General features: G+C 44.0%; 1 protein-coding gene across 3 annotated transcripts in view; it reads left to right on the top strand.

Annotated features, from left to right (window-relative positions):
* The window catches only part of ADARB2 (adenosine deaminase RNA specific B2 (inactive)), a 442068-nt gene that overhangs the window by 293676 nt on the left and 126754 nt on the right, over nucleotides 1–21638 (top strand). The gene's annotated exons all lie outside the window — the stretch shown is intronic.

The following is a 21638-nucleotide window of genomic DNA, read 5'->3' as shown; positions in this document are numbered from 1 at the left end:
CATTTTATCTTACCAGAGATAATTATTGTATTGATACATGTAACGAAGGTACTTTTTGTAATGATGCAACATTCTTCTAAGAAAGGAAACCATAAGTAAAAGCTAATGGGATATCTTGTTTCTTTTCTATAAAGTTACACTTTCTGGAGAGGAATACCATTCTGCAGAGTTGCTGGTGATGAGGAATGTGCCTTTTCTCAAGCCTGATCTTTAGACAATTCTGCCACTTGCAAAGCAGATAGATAGATAGATAGATAATGTGTATATATAGCTATATAGAGATAGATAGCAGCTGTGTTTGTCAAGCTTCTAACAGAGAGGATTGCAAAGATTCATACTTTTTTGGAGGTAGTAGAGATATAGAGATAGATGGCAATATATAGATCAGAGGGCTATGTCTTGTGAATCAAACTGTGATGGTTTGTCACATGCTAAAGACCATCATGGTGCTATATTCTCATACTTGTATGAGTTTGCTGGGTTCAAAGAAACTGATGTTTTCTGGACATGGAGAAGCCCTACAGAGGTCCAAGTGATTGCTTAGAATTGTACCAATAGTTTTACTGTACCAGTGCTAGAGTCCGCTGCCTGCATTCACTAATGCTATGGAGAATGCTATGCTGTGCTACATGAAACTGTCTGCATATAAAGGGAAACAGGGAGTTGTTTAACCCTAGAGGTTAAAACAGAGGATTGGGAATCAGGAGACCTGAGTTTCATTCCCCAATCTGCTGCTGGTTTACCACTTAATGCCAGTTTCCCCATCTATCAAAAGAGGATGTTCCTTTGCAAAATTTTTAAGACTCTCAAGAGCTACGTAGATGAAAATTAGTAGTAGTTGTTATCATTAGCATTGGTAAATGAGAATGGCTTTCCAAAATAGACCATGATTTCCATGCCAGTATACCTTCTAATTTATACCAGCACACTGCACTCTTGTGAAAGAATCACTTTATTTCAGCAATATAAATACAGAAAACCACACCACCATCACAAGCATAATAAATAATTGGGCTTACACAGTGTTTCATGTCCTTTTCAAAATGTTTGGCAAACATTTGCTGTGGGATCTTCCTCACAGCACTCTTCTTATTAGGAAGAGTCTATACTTCAGTGCTACTCAGATTCCAGTGCTCAGGCTAGTGGCATGGGGCTCTTCTGCACACAGGTGCAGCCAGTGATAAGACTAGCATCAGCATGGACTCCGAGGGTATGTTTTTCAGAATCACTCAGTGTTGGTCTAACTCTGCATCCATTTGAAGTCACTGGGAGGATTACAATTCTTCACATGCATAGCAAATCTCCCCTACACAGTGTCCTACGCTAACCACCTTTGATCACATGTATAGTAATGTTTACTTTTCTGAGGCATCAGCCCTGGGGCCCATCCATACTTTTTCAAGGATGTTTCCTTCTTGTCAATAGAATATGAAGAATAATCCCAGATGCCTTTGTGCTTCTGGTTATAGATGACTTTGCTACCCACAGAGAATTTTGCTGGACTATCAAATATCTGCTGTGTACTAACAACTCCACTGGAGGCAGGAAGTTGATTTGTCATGTTCAGAAATGACACCAGCTTGCATCATTACCTGTCAATACAACAGGGTGTACCATTCCCTAAGTAGCTGGCCCCATGAGCATCTTCCAACCCGGAACGGGTGTGGGCCAAGGGGCCATGGCCCTCCCACTTTTGAAAGTGCACGTTTTGCCATAGGCCTGCCCCCTGCCTCTCCTCTTTCCCCCAAGACCCCACCCCCGGCCAGGACAGAAGCTGGAGCCCAGCCCAGGTAAGAGCAGCCTGGGGAGCCGATTGCCTGGGTGTAGCCCTTCGGACCCTGAGGCCTACTGCCTGGCCAGGCTGGAAGTCAGAGCCAGGTCAGTGTAAGAGCCGTGTGGGCAGCTATGAGGAGCCATGGACCCTCCACTTGCTCTGAGTGGAGGGTTTGGGCAGGGAGGGGACAGGAGCACTGGCCAGGGGCGGCTCTCCAGCCCTCCCCTGGCCCCGGGCAGGTGGAGGGGCCTAGGATCTCCAGCCCAGCTCCAACCTCTGCTTTCTACTGCTTATCAGCTCCAACCCCTGGCTTGGCCAGGAGGTGGGGCCTCAAGAGGAAAAGGAAAGGCAGGGTGGGACCACAGAGGGGGCAGGGCCTCATGCACCCCCCCCCCAAACACACACTTTTAGGACAAATACGTCACCACTGCTTTCCACCTGGATTGTACATCTTGCATGGCTCGGGAATTATATATCTTCCTCTTGTGTCTTTTCTTCTTCCTTAGACCCACTCCAACCCCCCCCCCCCAGCTTAAGCTTCTGGAAGGGAACATGGTAATGAAAAGGTGTCAGTGAGCTCTCTCTGTCAAACTTTCTTTTGGATTGTTATATACTGTGCCGCCAATAGACTAGTCTGGCACTTTTAAGCCAACATTCAACATGTCAGCTCAAGGTACCATTAGTACATTGTGAATTTTTCTAACATCCCACTAATCATGTCTACCAGCAGTGACTTATACTGTTCACTAAGGGCCTGATCCAAATCCCACTGAAGTCAATAGAAACAAAAACAATGAGGAGTCCCTGTGGCACCTTAGAGACTAGCAAATTTATTTGGGTATAAGCTTTCATGGGCTATAACCTACTTCATCAGATGCATGGAGTGGAAAATACAGTAGGCAGGTATAAATACACAGCATCTGAAAAGATGAGAGTTGCCTTACCAAGTGCAGGGGTCAGTGCTAACGAGGCCAATTCAATCATGGTGGATCGGCCTCGTTAGCACTACAAAAAGTAATTTCCCCTCTGTTGATATTCATCCCTTCTTGTCAACTGTTGGGAATGGGCCACATCCACCCTGACTGAATTGGCCTTGTTAGCACTGATCCTCACACTTGGTCAGTCAACTCAAAGTACCAGCTATTCCCCTAACTCACCAATCACTCTTTTTCTGTGCTTTATCTTTTTTTGTATGGAGATCAGAAAACTGACTCATTGATCCTTGGGATGGGCAAACCAGATCAGATATAATGAGAATCAGCTACAGCGGTCACCAAAGAAGTCATATATTTTGTGAAATTCAAATATAAATGGTGCCCCACTGTATTCCTTTTTGCATGTCTTTGCACTACAAGCAAAATTCTGCCGTTGAGTTCTCTGGGACCTTGATTTTTGAGCCCTTCGTGTCTGCAGCCTGTCTGGAAGCAGGAAGTGCCAGACATCATGTGAGTCTGTACTTGTGCTATTTCTAGCCCAATTCTGCCACACCTTGTGCAGTGGTCCCCAAACTGTGGGGCACCCCCCCAGAGGGGTGCTGAGGAAGGTTTTGGGGGTGCACAGCAGGTTCTGGACAGCTCCCACTGGGGGTGGGGAGAGAGCACTGTTCTGCTCTGCTCTTCCCCCCAGCCCAGCTCCGGCCCTAGATGCAGCTCTGCCCTCATTCCTTCTCCTCCCCCAGGCCAGCTCTTCCTCTAGCCCCAACTCAACCTCCATCCCCAGTTCTGCCCCCAACTGCGCCTTAAGCCCAAGCTCCTCTGCTGAGCCAACTGTGCCATAATTGAGGGGGAGCACGGACAGATTCCATTACTGGAAAAGGGGAGGGTGCAACAGGAGAAGTTTGGTCACCACTGCCCTAGTGGTTTGCAATATTTTATCAGTGTTTGGAGAGAAGCATCAGAGCTTTCCAGGCACTTAAGTGAATAGAATCTCAGAATCTTTTGAAGTTTGTGCCATTCTCTGGCCACTCACTGAACAAATGAGCAAAGGCACTTCAATGTAAAAGGTGTCCCTTAGGGCCTCCTGGAGCCACATTCTTCAATCTGTACTATCCTCCTTTCTCAAGGCCTGATCCTAATAGGTGCTGCACGTACTGGAAGCCACCAGAGTTGTGGGGATTTGTGCTCTGTCAGGATCAAATTCCCTAGGCTGAGCACTGAAGTCTAGTCCTGCTGTTCTTGATCAGCCCATTCTCAGGCAAAACAATTAAGTGCCAGAATAAAGAAATTAGGGCAGCAGAAATCCTCAGGAGCAGTCATGACCTAGCTTGCCTCAGCAGCTGCCTGTCCTATTAAGTGTCTGCAGAGACTGAAATGTGCCTCTATTCTCAGCAATGGCTTAAACCTTATTGGTTAACCTGGGCCAAAGCTAAATATGCTGCCTCTCCACCTAAGGGTAGGACATAAAAGCAACCAATAGTCTGAATCTACATGGAATATGTTGGTCATGGTGTCCAAGCAACCAGAAAGGATCCACTGAATCACCCAGCAGAGTCAAAGTAGGATGAGAATGGAAACATTTCATGAAAAAATAATTGTTTCCTTTCTCTCAATCACTGAATGTTGCCCCTTGTTTACTATTGTGCTTGGTCTTGACTCGTATGGCCCATAAATGAAGATCACTCCTTGGACTATCAACTTTTATGGGAGCCTGAGGCTTGGTTGTTGGGTTTTTTTTCCCTTTAAAAAACTGTTATTCCTACTCCAAAATTGGAGTTAATAGTGAAAAATGCTGATATGGCATCACCAAGTCTGCACTGGTAGAACCCAGTATATTCCCTGTCGAGAAACTGTGGGATACTTGTAGGCTTTTGTAGCGCAGTGTGCTCTTTTCAGAAACATCAAGGTGACCCCCAACTGCACCTGACCAGTTTCCAGATTGTTTTTCTAATCTTATACTCCTCCTAATCTATCTCACTCAGTGTAAACAGCATTCAACTGCTGAGAAGCAAAATCATTAATTAATATTGCCATAACAAATTAGTAATAGAGGGTGCTCAGATTTCAAATGGACATAAATTAAAAATGAATAGGTGTGAAAATCGCATTCACTCTGCTTTGAAATTGCTTAACTCTGCTCCTGCTGGTTTATATCAAGTGGAGTCCAAAGGATGAACTGCTAGTTTATGTGTTTAAACATAACCTCATGCGACTGTGCATTGTCTGTGTGTCACTACAGAGAAGCAGAGAAGACTGGTTTTCATTCTGCAAATGAGGTTAACAGTTTGAATCCGGTTAAATCCCATGCTTGCCTAAAGCCTCATTTACAGTCCAGAGCAATCTGAGTATCCCTTTGTACTGATCCTTTACACTGTGCAGGTCAGAGATTCCTATTAGTCAACTTAAGTAACATCTTAGCACACAGTGTCATGTGGAGAATAATCACTGTGTATGGAAAAGACCAATTGCTCATTCCCTCTGAGTCATTTCCTGATAAAGGCCTGTTTCTCTCTAAGCTGCAAACCGGACTTCTTTTTCACATCGGATCAGTTGTTCTCTATCCCGCTCCATTATTTCTCTAACCATCCTTGCTGCCAGCTTTCTTGCAGTCATGCCCTCACACCAGTGGTGCAATGAAACCAGGGCTCAGGTTGTCAGTGATAGATTTGATTCTGGTGCAAAGTGAGACGGCATGTAGCTGGCAATGTGTTCTCCGAAACTGTGCCAATGTGCCTTAGATGAACAGCTTTGTCTAATCAAATGATCAGGCAGATATTTTTAACCTTCTCCACCCCCATTCTACACAAACAAAGGCAGCAGATAAGGACTTAAGATGCTCCTAACAGAGAGGCAAAGTGGGTAGGGAGGACTGGAAGAATGCTGCTTGAGTTTCAAGCTCCTATCTCTGCCTGTCATCAGCACACACACTCTGTGGGGAAAGTTGCACAACCGTGGCCAGTTGAGACATTTATAGGATTACAGTTTCTTAATGTAGAGCAACTGAAATGGAGCCAACTTGGTGACACAGCAGTAGTGGACTAGGTATTAGTAGTAGTATATTTGTGTTGCAGTGATACCCCAGAGCCCCCCTCATAGACCAGGACTCCATTGTGCTAGGAGCTGTACAAACACAGAGCAAAAAGATGGCCCCTGCCCCAAACAGTTTACAATCTAAGTGAGAGGCAAGGTGGGTTAGTATCAGAGGGGTAGCCGTGTTAGTCTGGATCTGTAAAAGCAGCAAAGAGTCCTTTGGCAAGGTGGGTTAGGTAATCTCAACTTTTTGATCCAGTAAAAGATATCACTTCACCCACCTTGTCTTTCTAATATCCTGGAACCAACATGGCCACACCTGCAAACACTTTAAGTAAAAGACAAGAGACAACAGGTGACAGGGACAGAGAGACAGGGAACATGAGAACAATGTAGGAGAATTAGATGAAGAGAAGTGAATGCTGAAGGGTATCTAGGGAAGAAGGACATCTCTGGGCATGGCACATTATCTTGTCAGGTAGCAGTGTCAGTTTTAGGGGGGGAGGGAATGTGTTTTATATTGTAAGTGGCAAAAAGGTAACCACAAGCTGCTGAATGAATTAAAGTAGCCTGGTCAACAAAGCACCTAGGCCAAGAATGTCCAGCCAAAGCAGCATGTCAAAACTCTACATAAACAGAGGTAAATATGGCCATGGAGGTCTGGTTGTCAAAGGAACCTGTCCATGCCGTTTGTGACATTTAAAATAGCATTCCATAGGTATCACCCAGACAAAGTGGTTTTTCAGGTCCAGGAATCCATTTGCTGCACCCCCTGATGGATAGCTGCCTCACTGCCCATTCTGTTCATGCTTTGGGCACTCCATATTCTCCCATTTTCCTCCCCACTGGGTGTATGTTTCCTTCCTACCACCTATTTCCCCAGTCTCCTTCCCCAGATGTTCCCTGCCATGGTTCTCTCCCCCAACCCTCTGCTGCCACTATTTGCACAGAGAGGGAAGGACTGCAGCAGTAACCTGTAGAGCAGAGATGCTATAAACTCTCCCCTGCTCATAGCACCCTCTACAGGAGAAGATTCTAATTGGGCTGCTAGTGTGCTTAAAGTTAAGCATCTGTGACAACTGTAGCACCAGCTAGATGTCAGACAGAATGCCACAGGGCAATTAAACCAACAAATGGGGACAGACGCGTTTGGAAGAGTGAGATAGCAAAACCGAACAACTTAACAGAGAAGCACAAGTGTACCACTTGCCTAACTAATGCCAGATGGTTAGTGATTTGTAATAATAATAATAATAATAAATAATAATAAATATTTAAATGTTCATGGGCATTTGTGGCTCTTTATAAATCATATTTTTATCTTCCAGGGGAAAATGTACATGAACTAAAGGAATATTTTTCTCAGATATAAAGACCTTACCTTACTAACTAGCAGAAAAGATCCATAGCTTTCTACAATACACTGGTAAAATGCTGGATGCTCAGTTTTTCTTTGATAATTAAACTGACAAGTGCTTTGTGATGGAAGCATATGTAGAATTGTTGTCAAATGACTCGTCTGCCAGTGAATGCTGGGTGCTGGCTGCTCTTGTAGTGTAATTTTTAAATCATTATTCCATCCATCCATCCCAGCAGCCAGCATTTGCTTTCTTCTCCTCAGAATGTATATTATTTATTAAGTGAAGATAGTAAGACACAGTATGGACCCTGCTAACTTTCACGATTTACTAGTCGGAACCAAACTCTCCTATCCGGGGAGCTGATATTAGAGATTACCTGATTTGCGGAGAACTATTATTTGTATGAAGCATTGTGGTGAGAGAGTTTGTTGAGAATGATTAGGTCTCGGGCAATGAGCTGGGCTAGTTATTGCATAAAAGCTCAAATCCCAGTCCAGTGTCATCATCACATAAAACTTCCTTTAAAAGCAGCCACTCTTACAGCTGTCAGAGTCCAAGTTGTTGCTTTTCTGGCTCTGTCAGTGAGCAAGGGACACGTCAAAAAGCTCCTGGCAAGTTGGATCTCATTAAAGCTCCAGCTTCCTCTTGGACTTGTGTCCTTTACATTGTTTATGATCCTTCATTATTATCTATTTAGCGGAAGCTATGATCATTTTGCTCCACTAAATGGGAGATGTAATAACTAGCGCTTGTTATGAGCCTCTCTCTGGCTTGGTTCTATACAGACCCTTCTCTGTTTGAGATAGACTGTTACAGTCATTCCAAAATTACATTCTTTATCTGTTTATCACTGATAGTCACCTCTCAGAAGCCTTAATTGTTCAAACGGCTTCTTCCTTCCAGAATGCAGAGTAGCAATTTGAATCAGGCAACCTCTTGTTTTATGATGACTGACTCCCTCTTGTGGCACTCCTGCCAACTGTATGCAATGCATTCTGCTGCTTTGTAATGAGACTGATTGAGAAAACAAAATTACAAAGCACCTAGGAATGTTCACCCTCTAAGATCATTCCAATACGTGAATATTCAAATAACTTTCTTTTTAAGATGACGCGTAGTCACGCACAATAGTAATTGTGGATCGGTTCATTGTTACAGCCTGGTAGGGAACTTTCTTAATTGTTTTCTTTTACAGTCTTTTACAGTAGAGTTCAGATATTAGAGTGTCATTCTTTCATCATTTTGGACAGCTCCCCGACCCTTTGGCCTCAACCAAACTACTCATGCAACATTACAGTATAAAAAGGGCTGTAATTAGGAATATATACTGTAGATCTATCAAGAGATAGACCCTTTGGGTTTATAAGCCCATAAAATATACATTCTATAGCATATATTTATAATCCTTATTTTTAGGAGGATTGATCGCCAACAAACCCAATTAACTTTGGAGGTGAGAGTGCTCAGCCCTCTGAAAGTGAACCTTGGGTGTAGAAATATATTGTATCCAGTGTGATCAGTCTATGTGCATATGCACAGCTGCAGATACATTTGTTCAGCTAACCAAAAGTACAGAACATATTATCAGATAGTGAAGTCTTTTGTTGTTCAGCAAATGCTTTCTTTATCTGGATAACCTAGGAGTGGGCACACAGTTTCAAGAGACAGAAAATTAGATATAAGTAGTTATTTTCTTTCTCATAGATAGATTATGAGAACATTCGTTAAAATAAAATATTTTTCAAAACTATTGAAAAAGCTAGATAGGAAATAATTTTGTATAACCTCTAATTTTCAAGTGGAGCAAGAATTCTGTTACTGGGATTGGAATTTAGTTGGCTTATATGTATGCTTTTTGTATGCTACACCATTCAGTTAAAAGAATGAATATTCTCAATGCTACCCCCCACTATCACATGATACAAAGCAACTTCTTTGAACTCTGCTAAAGAAACACATTAATGTATACATCAACCTTTGTTCCTTCTGCAATGTTCTCTCCCTCACTTTAAACACCTCCTCGTTATTCTGAGCCAAATTAGTATGTTTTTTTCCCTTTGTTCTTCTTATTGAAAAGTTAGATTTTTGCTTAAAGCAAAAAAGTGCTGAGCCTAGACAACTGTCTCCTCATTCAGTGTAGAGGGTCTGGTAAGATTGCAGCCTGTGGTAATTGCTCTTATCCCATCAGATCCCGTGCAGACTCTAGCCAAGTAATCAATTCTGCTGAAGGCAAAAGAAGCCATTGTCATTATTTGTTATATGGGGATTCTGCCTTGAAGCCAAGTAGGAACCAAAGATGCCAGCCACAACTACAGTTCTTCCATGGGGAAGCGGAATACATCCCTTGGTATAAATTCACCATATACTTTTTCTTTTTTTTTCTTCTCATTTTGAAACTAAGGATTGTCTTCACCTACCTGACTTATAAAAGAGAGAAAAGGGTGGAAGGAGTGTATAGCTGGAATATATGTGTTCAAGTCAAATGAACCGTGAGAGGTTATTTCTCACCGGTCCCTATTTGTTCACAAGATCGGTCAAAGAATTACCAGAATTTCTAGTTTCTCTGCATGTGGCACTTCATTGTTCAGCTGCTATTATTAGATGCTCTTTTATGAACTGACAGTGATGAGCTGCCAAAATCCTAATAACCGATTCCCTACCGGGTCTTCGGCAGCATTTCGGCAGTAAGAGGTCCTTCACTCGCTCCGGGTCTTCGGCAGCACTTCGGCAGTGAGGGATCCTTCACTCCCTCCGGGTCTTCGGTGGCACGTCGGTGTCCGGTCCTTCAGTGCGAGTGAAGGACCCACCGCGGAAGTGCCGCCGAAGACCCGGAGCGAGTGAAGGACCCACCGTGGAAGTGCCGCCGAAGACCCGGAGCGAGGGAAGGACCCACCGCGGAAGTGCCGCCGAAGACCCGGAGCGAGTGAAGGACCCACCGCGGAAGTGCCGCCGAAGACCCGGAGCGAGTGAAGGACCCACCGTGGAAGTGCCGCCGCAGACTCGGAGCACCGCCCAGTGAATACAAGCCCCATGTGCCTCCAAAAACAGCCTGCCCCCCCAATCCGACCTCCACCCATGTCCTGCCCCCAACTGCCCCCTCAGAACCTGCAACCCATCAACGCCCCTGCTCCTTGTCCCCTGACCACCCCCTCCCGAGACCCTCCCCACCCTAAGTGTCCCCCAGGACCCCACCCCCTACCCAACTCACCTCGCTTCCTGTCCCCTGACTGCCTCGACCCCATCCACCACCACCCCGACAGACCCCCAGAATGCCCACGCCTACCCAGCCCCCCTCGTTCCCCGAGAACCTCCGCCTCCTCCAACAGCTCCCTGCCCCTTATCCAACCCCTCCTCCCAGCCCCGTCCCCCTTACCGTGCTGCTCAGGGCAGCATGTAAGGACGCTATGCCTCCCGCTGGAGCTCACAACCCCACCCCCTTACCATGGTGCTCGAAGCAGCAGGAGCTGCAGAGCTGCCCAGGAGCAATCCAGAACACTAGCACCGGCGGCGTGGCGCACTGAGGCTCTACGAGAGGAGGGAAAACGGGGGAGGGGCCAGGGGAGCCTCCCCAGCCAGGATTTCAGGCGGGCCGGACAGGACGGTGCCACGGGCCAGAGTTTGCCCACCCCTTTAACAACCGGTTCTAAACCGACTTCTAAATTTAACAACCGGTTCGCGCGAACCGGTGCGAACCGGCTCCAGCTCACCACTGTGAACTGTGCTCTGTTACTCATGAAAACAATTATAATCAACTCCTTCCCTTCCTATGCTGGTCACTGCTTTATTAGATTAAATATGATGAATAATGTGCATCTCAAAGGCCTTGTGGGGAGAGTAGAGCCGGCAACATTGGCCTCATTTCATGTCTGATACTTTTTATCTGAATCAACAGCATTATACTTTTTAGGTACTCCCAGCATCACAGCTAAATGCAAGGTGGAATGGATTGTTTAGCATAAGTAGTTAGCACTTATTCTAAGGGGCCATTCAAAGTAGGGTGGCCTATTAACACTTCTACAGTCATGGAATAGAAAGAGGGGATTAATGGGTTGCAGAATGTTGTAATAAGGCAGAGGTGCCCAACCTACTGTGTACATGGCCCATCAGAGCATTTCATAAGGCCTGCTGCCTGCTTCAACACAATATCCTAACAGTCAATTCATTAGCATTCTGTGTTCTTTCCTTTTTGTTTCTGTTTTCTGTCATTCTAATACGTTTTGTGCACTGATTTCTTTATATGTTTTTAAATAGATAATACCGTATATAGAAACAACCTATCTAAATACATACAAATCAAGCTGAACTTAACATATAAATCAATACAGGTGACTTTAAATCTTACTAAAATATGTAGAATAAGTTTGGCCCACACAAGGTTATGCTTAGGTTTATGTGGCCCTTCTATGTAATAAGGTTGGGCACCACTATAATAAGCCATAAAGCCAGTGTCTCTGTTCAGGCCATGATTTTTGTCTAGCAGAGTTATGAATTTAAGCTCCCAGACAGGCTTAAATTCCCAGACGAAAGTCATCTACATCCATTGTACGTGTCATCAAACCCATGCTAAATTGACAGATGAAGCATGAACTACCCAAAGAGCAAGATAATGCCCATGACAACTTCTAACGAAGGATAGTTATAATAATAATGGTGGTGACATTATTATAGCAAGGTGAACTATGTGTGACTCATGCCTGAGAGGTCACCATATTGATACCTAGCCACACTTATGTCCAGGACCATTATCATCCAAGACAAAGCTATGCATCTGGTGCATGCAGGTAGTGACTTGTGTAACATATGTCAGTAGCCTCAGAGCCCACACCCAAGTTTTTGTTATCCCCTGCCAGGGTTGGAAGCACATAAAAACACAGCTGTATTTTGCTGCCATGTGTGGCAAAAGTTGTTCTACCTGCTGCGTTTAACTGCCCAGCAGTCATACAAAACACAGTCCTTACCCTACTCGTACAATGGCACTAATGTTGTCTTATTATTATAGGCTGGTATGAGAGAATTGCTGATAACAGTCCAGTATCTCACTGTCTTGGAGAAAGTCTCCCCTGTACCTGTACTAGTTTGCCTTCACTCTGAAACACTGTTTAGCTGCACTTGTTGATGAGGTTGGGTTTTGTCTGGAGAGTTCGTCATTGTCAAGCTACCAGCAACGTGACATGAATTGCTAAAAGAGTTTTTTGCCCAGAATGTGCCTGTCTTTTCCAAAAACGAGTTGTTCTTTACTGCCATACCCTCTGAACTTCATTTATATCCTATTATCCACACATCTCTGTGTTCGGGATGCCAAATCCAGCAATACTTAGGCAACCTTCTCACTGATTTTTATAGGAGCTTTGCCAGAATAAAGTCTGCAAGATATTGCCCAGGACAAGCATCCAAGACTGGCCCTAGGCACCAGCAAACAAGCACATGCTTCGGGCAGCACTATTCCAGGGGCGGTAGGAGCCCTGTAGCAGAAGAAGCCCTGCATGTTAGTGGTGAAGGTGTCCCTGAACTCGAAGTAATAAGCCAGCATCACAGTCCCTGCCATGATCACCATCTGGAAGTAAAGCTGGTGAGGGCAGAGGGCACAGGCACTCTGGCTCCCGCGGCCTTGGCAGCCCCCCTCCCTGTCTGCGCGCTCCGCCCGCTCCCCGGCACCATCCACCGTGGGAGGAGGCAGCTAGTCCCAGCCAGCAGTGGCAGTGGCACCTGGGCGAGCACATGGGACGCACAGGAGGCTGGTTAGTTCCAGGCAGCGGCTCAGTTCATGGGCTAACACTGGGCAGCTGCACGAGCACAGTCCTGGCACAAGCCCATGTCCATGGGCAGCTCCTGTCAGGCAGCTGCACCCGGGCACAGGCTTGTGCACTGGGGGAGCAGGCGGCGGCTAGACCAAGGCAGCAGTGCCAGCTCCATCTGGGCACATGCAGGGGAAGGCGTGTCCCCTCGCTGGAGCAGCCCCTGGCCTTTGGAACAGGGAGCCCAGCTGAGAAGCGGATCCAAGGGTTCCCCTCTCCAGTGGCTCTGAGGACCCAGCGTTCGAGCCAAGCCCGCCCCCGGGCAGGTTCCTGACGTCTCTGCCAAGGACCAGCCTCCCACAGGAGGGAGGGGGGCGGGATTCCCAGTCACTCCAAGCCCACCAGCTCAGCTCGCATGAGCCCAGCTCCGGGCAGGCAACGTAGCTGCCGCTCCTGGGCTGCCAAATCCGCCACCCTTTCCCCTCTTAGGATTTTGTGTCATTGTCCAAACAGCTGGAGCAATAATTGTCCCTGCTGAGCAACCTTGCGCACAGCCTCTACCGCCGCCTCCTCCACTTAGCTACTTGCTAGACTTGGCGGTGCAGAGCTGTCCTCCACGCCAGAGATGCCAGCCTGTGAGAAACACACACACACTGTCAGACTCCTCATCATCTGCTTTAACCTCGCTTTACAAATTGCTGTATGGGGATTCCCAGGAGTTTAGCAAAGTGCGCTGCCCCCCCCCCCCGGCCCTCGCAACCCTGCCCAAAACTTTGCCCTATTGCAGTTTGTTTGCAAGACAAGCACTCTTTAGTGCCAACGCTGGGTGCAGCTCGCGATCAGCAGGCAGTGGGCAGCTCCCTAGAGGACCCTTAAGACAGTCCCACCAGGAGCACTCCAGTGGGCAGTGAGAGGGAGGGAGAGCCTCAGAATGGACTGAAAGCTCCCCAGAGCCTATTTCACCACCAGGCTTATCGAATTTTAATTTAGTTAACAAGGTTGGACTATAAGAGGCTGATCCCGAACCCACTGAAGTCGACAGTCCTCTTTCCATTGTCTTTAGTGAGCCTCTGATCAGACTCTAAGCACACACTTTCTATGCTCCGCTTCTTATGTGAAAACATCATTCCCAGGACAAATATTTAACGAGATGAGCATTAAGAATGTTTAAATTTCTAATAAATGCTCAGAAACCAAAATATATTTCTCAATAGTGCTATAACAAGTACTATAACAGCAGTACAATGGTTAAATGCTTTTACTGTGTTCTTTAAATGCTTTATATGCATATTTCCTTCATATAAGCTGCTCCAGCACATGAATAGGATCTTAACTGAAAGAGGACAATATATATTTAACTTTGGTAAAATAAAACAAATAAATACTCCATCCTTTGGGGAAATCACACTTACATATAAATGGAAAAAGGAGTCTTATTTAAAAATGCATTGGCAAATTCTTTTACGGATGTACCAATATATTCTTCAAAAAGCTATGCTCTGAGATCAGATCTCCAAAAAATAAATACAGATAGCAAGTAACTTTCAGGTTGTGGCCAAAAGGACAAAAGCCAGAGACTATAGTCAAAAAGCTCAAATGATCTTTTACAAGGCCACACTGTTAACCTTAAATCCATTTTAAACTTTATTTGGCTTTGTTATTACAATCAATCAGTCTGATCTCAGTTGTGAACCAGATTTGACAGTTATTTTTTCCCTCTCCTGCCAGAGCAAAGGAACCTCCGCAGATTTTGTGTGTGCTTTACCTTTTTTCCTGTGCCATACTAACAAGAAATACTCCCTACAGAAGGTCTGGCTTAGCATAGCATGGAAATGTGGCACTGGAACAGCAATAGAGTTGGCAGATTCTGTCACTTTGGTAAAGAAAGTGCTGAATAGGAGAATATATTTAGAAAATGGGGAAAATTATTCTTTCAAACACACATACAGCTTTGAGAAAAGTCAGATTCACTTAAACTGAAAAGTTGGACTCAGAATGTAAATTATTCACAGTTGATTAGACCAAGACAAGCGTTTCTCAAACATTTCTCAATGCTTAAAATTAAATGAGTACACTAGTAGGAAATTGTTTTATTTCACTAACTACAAATTGTCTGTTTTCATTTTTTAAATTTTAAACAGTCAAAAAACAAAAACAAAACAAAAAAATTGCAAAGTGCAAACGTGTAAAAACAAACAAAAAAAAAGTGTGGGGGGGGGCAGCCAAATTTTTTTTTTGCTTGGGGCGGCAAAAAACCTAGAGCTGGCCCTGCAAGCATCCTAGCACTCTGTGCTACTATTTTCTGTGCTGGTGGCAAATTGCCCTTGTTCCTCCATGTACAGGTTTTTAAATGCAGAGGACAACTTAGAGCCCTTAGAAAATGTATTTGTCTAAATTAACACACTTAGTCTAATTGCAAATTTACCAAAGTTCTGAAAGCGAAAGCCAGCAAACCTCCAGGTTGCCATAGAAACACCAAACAGAAAGGACATGGGGTTTTTACTTTTGGAATAGAGTTGTATTGGTGGTTTTGGTCATAATGATAGAAATTGTTGTGCTAGGAATTGCCCACTGCTCTTACAGGATAACACCTTCAGCTCTGTGTTTTACGTCTCGACATTGAGGGAAATTAAAAAAGGATAGGGATGTGGACGCTGATGCCACCATGTGCTGTAGGACACTAACAGGGAATAAATGAATTGCATTGCCGCCAAAAACTGACAAGCCAGAGTGCATAAATTTGCCTCTTTAAATTCTGCATTCATTAAAAAAAAAAAAGTAATCTCAGTAAAAAGATTTACTGGTCTTTGACATGGTTATTTTTGCAATCTTTCCTACTCTGAATAGACTAGAGCCAAGAAGAATGTACATTCACAAAAAAATACATAGTTACCTGGAGTTTCCCTTCGATATGTCTATGCATTTACAAGGAACAGAGACCCAAAAAACAAATACTAAGTCCAACATCTATCTTCTATGTATCAGAAATCAAGAAAACAAGCTCTTTTAAAGTGGACAGTTGAGGTTCTTAAAGAGAGGGTCATATAACTACCCGACAGCCTCATTATTAAAATGAGCATAAATCAAGCATAAATCTAAGCAAAGATGCCAGATTGCCTATTATGAGTTACCTGCACTAGGGTGCCCAGATAGCAAGTGAGAAAAATTGGGACGGGGGTGGAGGGTAATAGAAGCCTATATAAGAAGCCCCAAATATCGGGTTTGTCCCTATAAAATCGGAACATCTGGTCACCCTCATCTGCACAGATGAAAGGGATCAATTAGTCAAGCATGCTGTAACAACAGGTCACAAGATAAACACCAATGAAGTCAGATTGATCAGCAGAAAAAAAAGCATTGCAAAGACAAGACAGAAGAGGCTTCCAGTCTGCCTTTGACAGAAATTGATCTGAGTAAATTAAACACTTATACCACAGTGGTTAGCAGCATTAAGAAAAAGGTAAGATGGTGGTGTGGCAAGATCAGTGCTGCTGCTTTATCTGTTACTGAAAGGCTAAAGTGAAGCCTTCTCAGCTGCAAATACAATTGGGTTCTGGTGGAAAAAATGCAACTAATTGAAAAAGATGGAAGCACTTTTCGGGGGGAGGAAGGGGAAATAATCAGACATCTTAGGTGAAAATTCAGCACCTTCTGCATCTACAAAAACCTTGAGTCCCACTAGGGAAAATGTGGGAGTTGTTCAGTAGAGTATTGAAGCACAGGGACAAAATCTAAGCTTTGTTTAAAAGAATTCTGTCAGATATATGGCGGAGGGTGTGCTATGATGGTAACTCAGCTGTATTTTATCTCCCATGCTGAGTATCCTAACCAGTGCTTTTATTTCTTTAGAAGTACAGATATTGTCTTTGCATTTGCTTAAAAGATCTGGGTTGGTTTGTTTGTTTTTCCTATCATGAAACTAAGAATATTAACTGGACAATTTTTAAAACAATTCTATATTCCATGGGCCAAATCCGCTGTCAGCTCCACTGGTATAAATCCACAAAACCCCACTGAAGTTAATACCATAACTCCAGATTCACTTGGGTGCAAATGAGATCAGAATTTGGCTCTATGGATTTATAGTGAATAAAATATCAAACTTACTCTGAAATGTGTTGCAGCCATTTCTCATTCCATCATGCAGCTGATAAATACCTAATCTCCAAGTCAGCCCTCTATATTTAAATGTGCACAGCAAAAAGTTTAGCTATCTCCAGCTGAACTATTTCAGTTGAATATCCTTAGTTCATTGCTTCTGGTTCCTATTAAATACAGTTCAGATAAGGTCCGTTTGTATTCTAGTAGTTCTTCACACCTTGCTTCCACTCATGTTAAAAGGTTCTGTTTTGGACTAGAATAACAGTCTGTTGGAAAAAAGTATATGCTTTAGTGATGAAATGCTAAACAACATTAAGACTGGAAGGATAGTGGATTATTATTCTTTCAATGCACTTCTGACTCTCATTAACTCTACTGAGAATCCTGAGTTATCCCATTGAATTTAATTGAGTGCAGGATGAAGGCCAAGATGAGGAGGCTACATCACTCACCAGTGGTAGCGCAGTCAGGCATGAGGGATAGGGCACCCACTCTCGACTGTAGATCTCTTCAGTAACTACGCGCTCTATTTATGTAACTACCCCCTCTTTAAAAGCTGCCTTCTCTTTTGGCTCTAACTGTGTTGCAGCTTCAGAGTAACTCAGTGCTGGAGACTCCCTGTTATATGCAGTGACAGCCTTAGGCCTACACAACTTTCACACAGATCCAAGCAGGGCTTCACTCTCCAGGGACCCAGCAGCACAAGCTCAGCTTCATCCTGCAAAGAGCTCCATCGGTGATTCCGTTTCTGTGGCCCTGTTTGACTCCAATAGATTTCCACGACTCTCCTCCTCTGGTCCCTGCTTAGAAAGTTGAAACAGGAATTGGTGCTATATCCTGGCCTCCCCAGTCCCTGTGCATGTTGGCTTCACTGGAGTTCCAGAAATAAAATGAAATAATTTTTAAAAGCCTAGCTCAGGGTATGTCTACATCTACCATTTTGCAGCGCTGGTTGTTACAGCTGTATTAGTACAGCTGTATAGGGCCAGCGCTGCAGAGTGGCCACACTTACAGCAACCAGCGCTGCAAGTGGTGTTAGATGTGGCCACACTGCAGCACTGTTGGGCGGCTTCAAGGGGGGTTCGGGGAACGCGAGAGCAAACCGCAGGGAAGGAGACCTGCTTGCTCGAGGGTTCGGGGAACGCGAGAGCAAACCGCAGGGAAGGAGACCTGCTTGCACGGGGGTTCGGGGAACGCGAGAGCAAACCGGGGAAGGAGACCTACTTCCCCGCGGTTTGCTCTCGCGTTCCCCGAACCCCCCTGCAAACCGCGGGGAAGGAGACCTGCTTGCTCGGGGGTTCGGGGAACGCGAGAGCAAACCGGGGAAGGAGACCTGCTTCCCCGCGGTTTGCTCTTGCGTTCCCCGAACCCCCCTGCAAACCGCGGGGAAGGAGACCTGCTTGTTCGGGGGTTCGGGGAACGCGAGAGCAAACCGGGGAAGGAGACCTGCTTGATTACCAGAGAGGCTTCCTCAGGTATGCTGGGATACCTGCTTATTCCACGGAGGTCAAGAAAAGCGCTGGTAAGTGTCTACACTTGATTACCAGCGCTGGATCACCAGCGCTGGATCCTCTACACCCGAGACAAAACGGGAGTACGGCCAGCGCTGCAAACAGGGAGTTGCAGCGCTGGTGATGCCCTGCAGATGTGTACACCTCCTAAGTTGCAGCACTGTAACCCCCTCACCAGCGCTGCAACTTTGTGATGTAGACAAGCCCTCAGGAGTGTTTGGGGTCATACTTATCCCTAGCGATGTTGATGGGATAAATCTGGCACCTGACATATTTTAGAACAAGATATACAAATACATACAATTGCCTTCACTGTGTCTTGGAATTAGTTCTAAGACATTTCAGTTGATTACTTCAAGGTTTTATCTGTATTTTTCTAGTTGCCAGATCAGTTGCTATTTTACAGCTTTGTATCTAGTGCTCTATAACTCTCACTCTGTTTACATGAATAGCAGGTGGCAGCAGAAGCAGAACCAATAGTATTGAGATATACTGTATATGTATTACAAAGGTTACTGCAGTTGGAAAATAGCTGATGAAGACTGGAGGTAATGAACTGAAACATCCGGAAAGTAATTCCTTGCAGCACTACAGACAATAATATAACTTCACCTGACATGGGTAATCCTCAGTAGAATGAGGAAGTATAATTTTTTCTGGAAGAGAGTTTTGTGGTCCACTGAGAGTTTGAGTGAGATATGGGCTATATCTCACAAGTGAAGAATGGCTCATAACTCAGGAGAGGTGGAACCTAAACGGAGTCACAAAGGTCATTCTTATTTTATCACAAGCAAAATTATGCCCTGTATATCACATCTACCTTTCATGCATTTGGTTATAGAGATAACTCTTACTGTAACAAACTGTTGCCATTTTTATTAGGAGGTTTTTATTTTCTGATGGGTTTTTTTGATGCATGTTTTCGAAACAAACATATACAGAACATTTGCCTTCTGATACCAAAGCAGAGCTCCTTTTTACAGAGGCACATACATTGTATAAAACGTGGGGTGGGGACTATTTTAGTTGCTGAGTATTGAGCAATCTGCTGTTTTTGTTTGTTTGTTTTGTCTGGGGTTTTTTTAAGCATTTTTGTCCTCTTTGGGAAGGTTTTTTTTCAGCTGCAGTGCAGAGACTGGAAGGGCCAATACAGTAATCAGAAGAGTTTGCCAATCTGTCTGTCTTCTCTCAAGTGTCCAGTCTGCCGCGCAGTCTCAATATTCCTGCAAGAGAGATTTTTGTAGCTATTTTCTCACATTAATTCTCCAATCCTAAGTCTAAGAGCCCACCATTTCCCACCCCACCCCCATTCAAGTCTCTGTGTATCACGGTGCAGTGGAAACACCACTTTCTTCAGCAATTGTTTTTATTTGTAGTGGGCCACACGTGGAAGTCTCTGCTCAGTTTTCACTCAGTCCTTAGTTGTCATCAGTGGGAGTTTTCCCTAAGTCAGGGCTGAGCATAAACTGTAAGGGCCTCCGGGCTTGTTTTGCTTTTGTATACAATGGGCCTGATTCCCCCTCTCGCATAAAGCTATTTTAAAGCCTTTGGAATCACACCAATGTAAGACTGGTGCAACTAGGAGAAGAATCGGCCCAGTCAGTTTATATCTAACTCAGTACAAAGTAAGCAACACTTTCATTTGTGTCTTTACCTTTAAGATTTTTTTTTAATATAGCTACAATTTATGAAAATAGTTCTTATTTAAAAGTCTGTGCAATTGGCTTAATTCTGTGTAATCCCCATTGAAATGCATGGTTTAAACTGGCATAGGATTTGGTTTGATGTGTTTGAAGCAATACAAATTCAATGAGATACCTCTTGGTGTATAAGACAGCTTTGTCTCTGTTTTTCACTTAAAATGGGATTCTTTGCTATGTAAAAACACAGATATATAGGGAACTCCTAGGGCCTGACTCTGATCTCACGTCAGTGTCAATCAGGAATAGCTTCATTGACGTTAACAGAGTTACACCAAAGTCCAAAAGAGGTGGGAGTGATACCAGAGTCAGTCCCTAGGCATTCATTTGGGGCAAGCTGGGTAATTCTAACATTTCACAGTTTGCCCAGTGTTGTGTTTGTGGCATCAGAAAGGTACTTTACTATAACAAGTAAATGGGCATTATGGAACCAGTGTGTCATGAATATAGGAATTAGCAAGGTGAGGAGGGGAATAGATTTCTTCTCCTATCTGGCATGTATGTGGGTTTCACTGTACTGATTATAAATATTGAAATGTTTTCCTTTTAATGAGATTGCCACTAGTAGTCCCTTGTCTTGTGCAGCATGATAGTGAGCAGACTGTGTGGCTAAAACATGGTATTAAAATAGTGAGACACAGCATGATTGAATTACAGGAAGTGCATTCTACAAATTTCCCTGTGGATGCAGAGAGTGCACCTCTGGGCCAGTCTGTGTAAAGACTGGAAGCTGGAAATCTAAGGGAAATAATATGAGCAATTGATTGGTGGTGTTGAAGGGGGCAGGCAGGGAAGGGGCATCATTTATCCTATTTATATGTATTGTGGTAACCAAAAATGTGATAATCTGAGTTTAAGCTCATTCTGGTAACAGATATAAGTGATTTCTGTGCTTTTTAATGCAACAAGTTTGCTAGGATGACTAAATGTCACGATTTTATAGGCACAGTCCCAATATTTGAGGCTTTTTCTTATATAGGCACCTATTACTCCCCATCCTGATTCTTCACACTTGCTATCTGGTCACCCTAATGTTTGTTGATGAATAAACTAAAAATCCAATTATTTCTTGGCTCAAAAATAAAGAGGGTAACATGAGAATTTGAATTGTTGCATTCACATTTTTTCTGCGTAACTCACTTCTGCCTCTGATTTTTCTATAGCTTTTAAATTTGGGATTTTTAGTTGGCAAAAGGTAGAAAGATGAGAAATGGTTCATGACAGGTTCTGTTATAAACTGGAAATATACAGTAATCTAATGATGATGTTGATGAGTTTACTGTTGTACAGTTGCTGTAAACTGTAATCTGTTGAATAGTGATGGGGCAAATGCTGAAGTTCTTACTCAGGCAAAATTCCCACTGACGCCAGTCAATGTAGGTGCTGAATTAAATGGTGACATTTGTACTGAGCTGCTGAGAACAGTGTTTCAATGTGTTAGAAAGGGAGGTCAGTTTGCAATATGTCTGAGGGTCATATGTGTAATATTTC

Source organism: Gopherus flavomarginatus, chromosome 2, assembly GCF_025201925.1.
Source record: "Gopherus flavomarginatus isolate rGopFla2 chromosome 2, rGopFla2.mat.asm, whole genome shotgun sequence".
Lineage (NCBI taxonomy): Eukaryota > Metazoa > Chordata > Testudines > Testudinidae > Gopherus > Gopherus flavomarginatus.
This window is presented reverse-complemented; position numbering and strand designations above follow the sequence as displayed.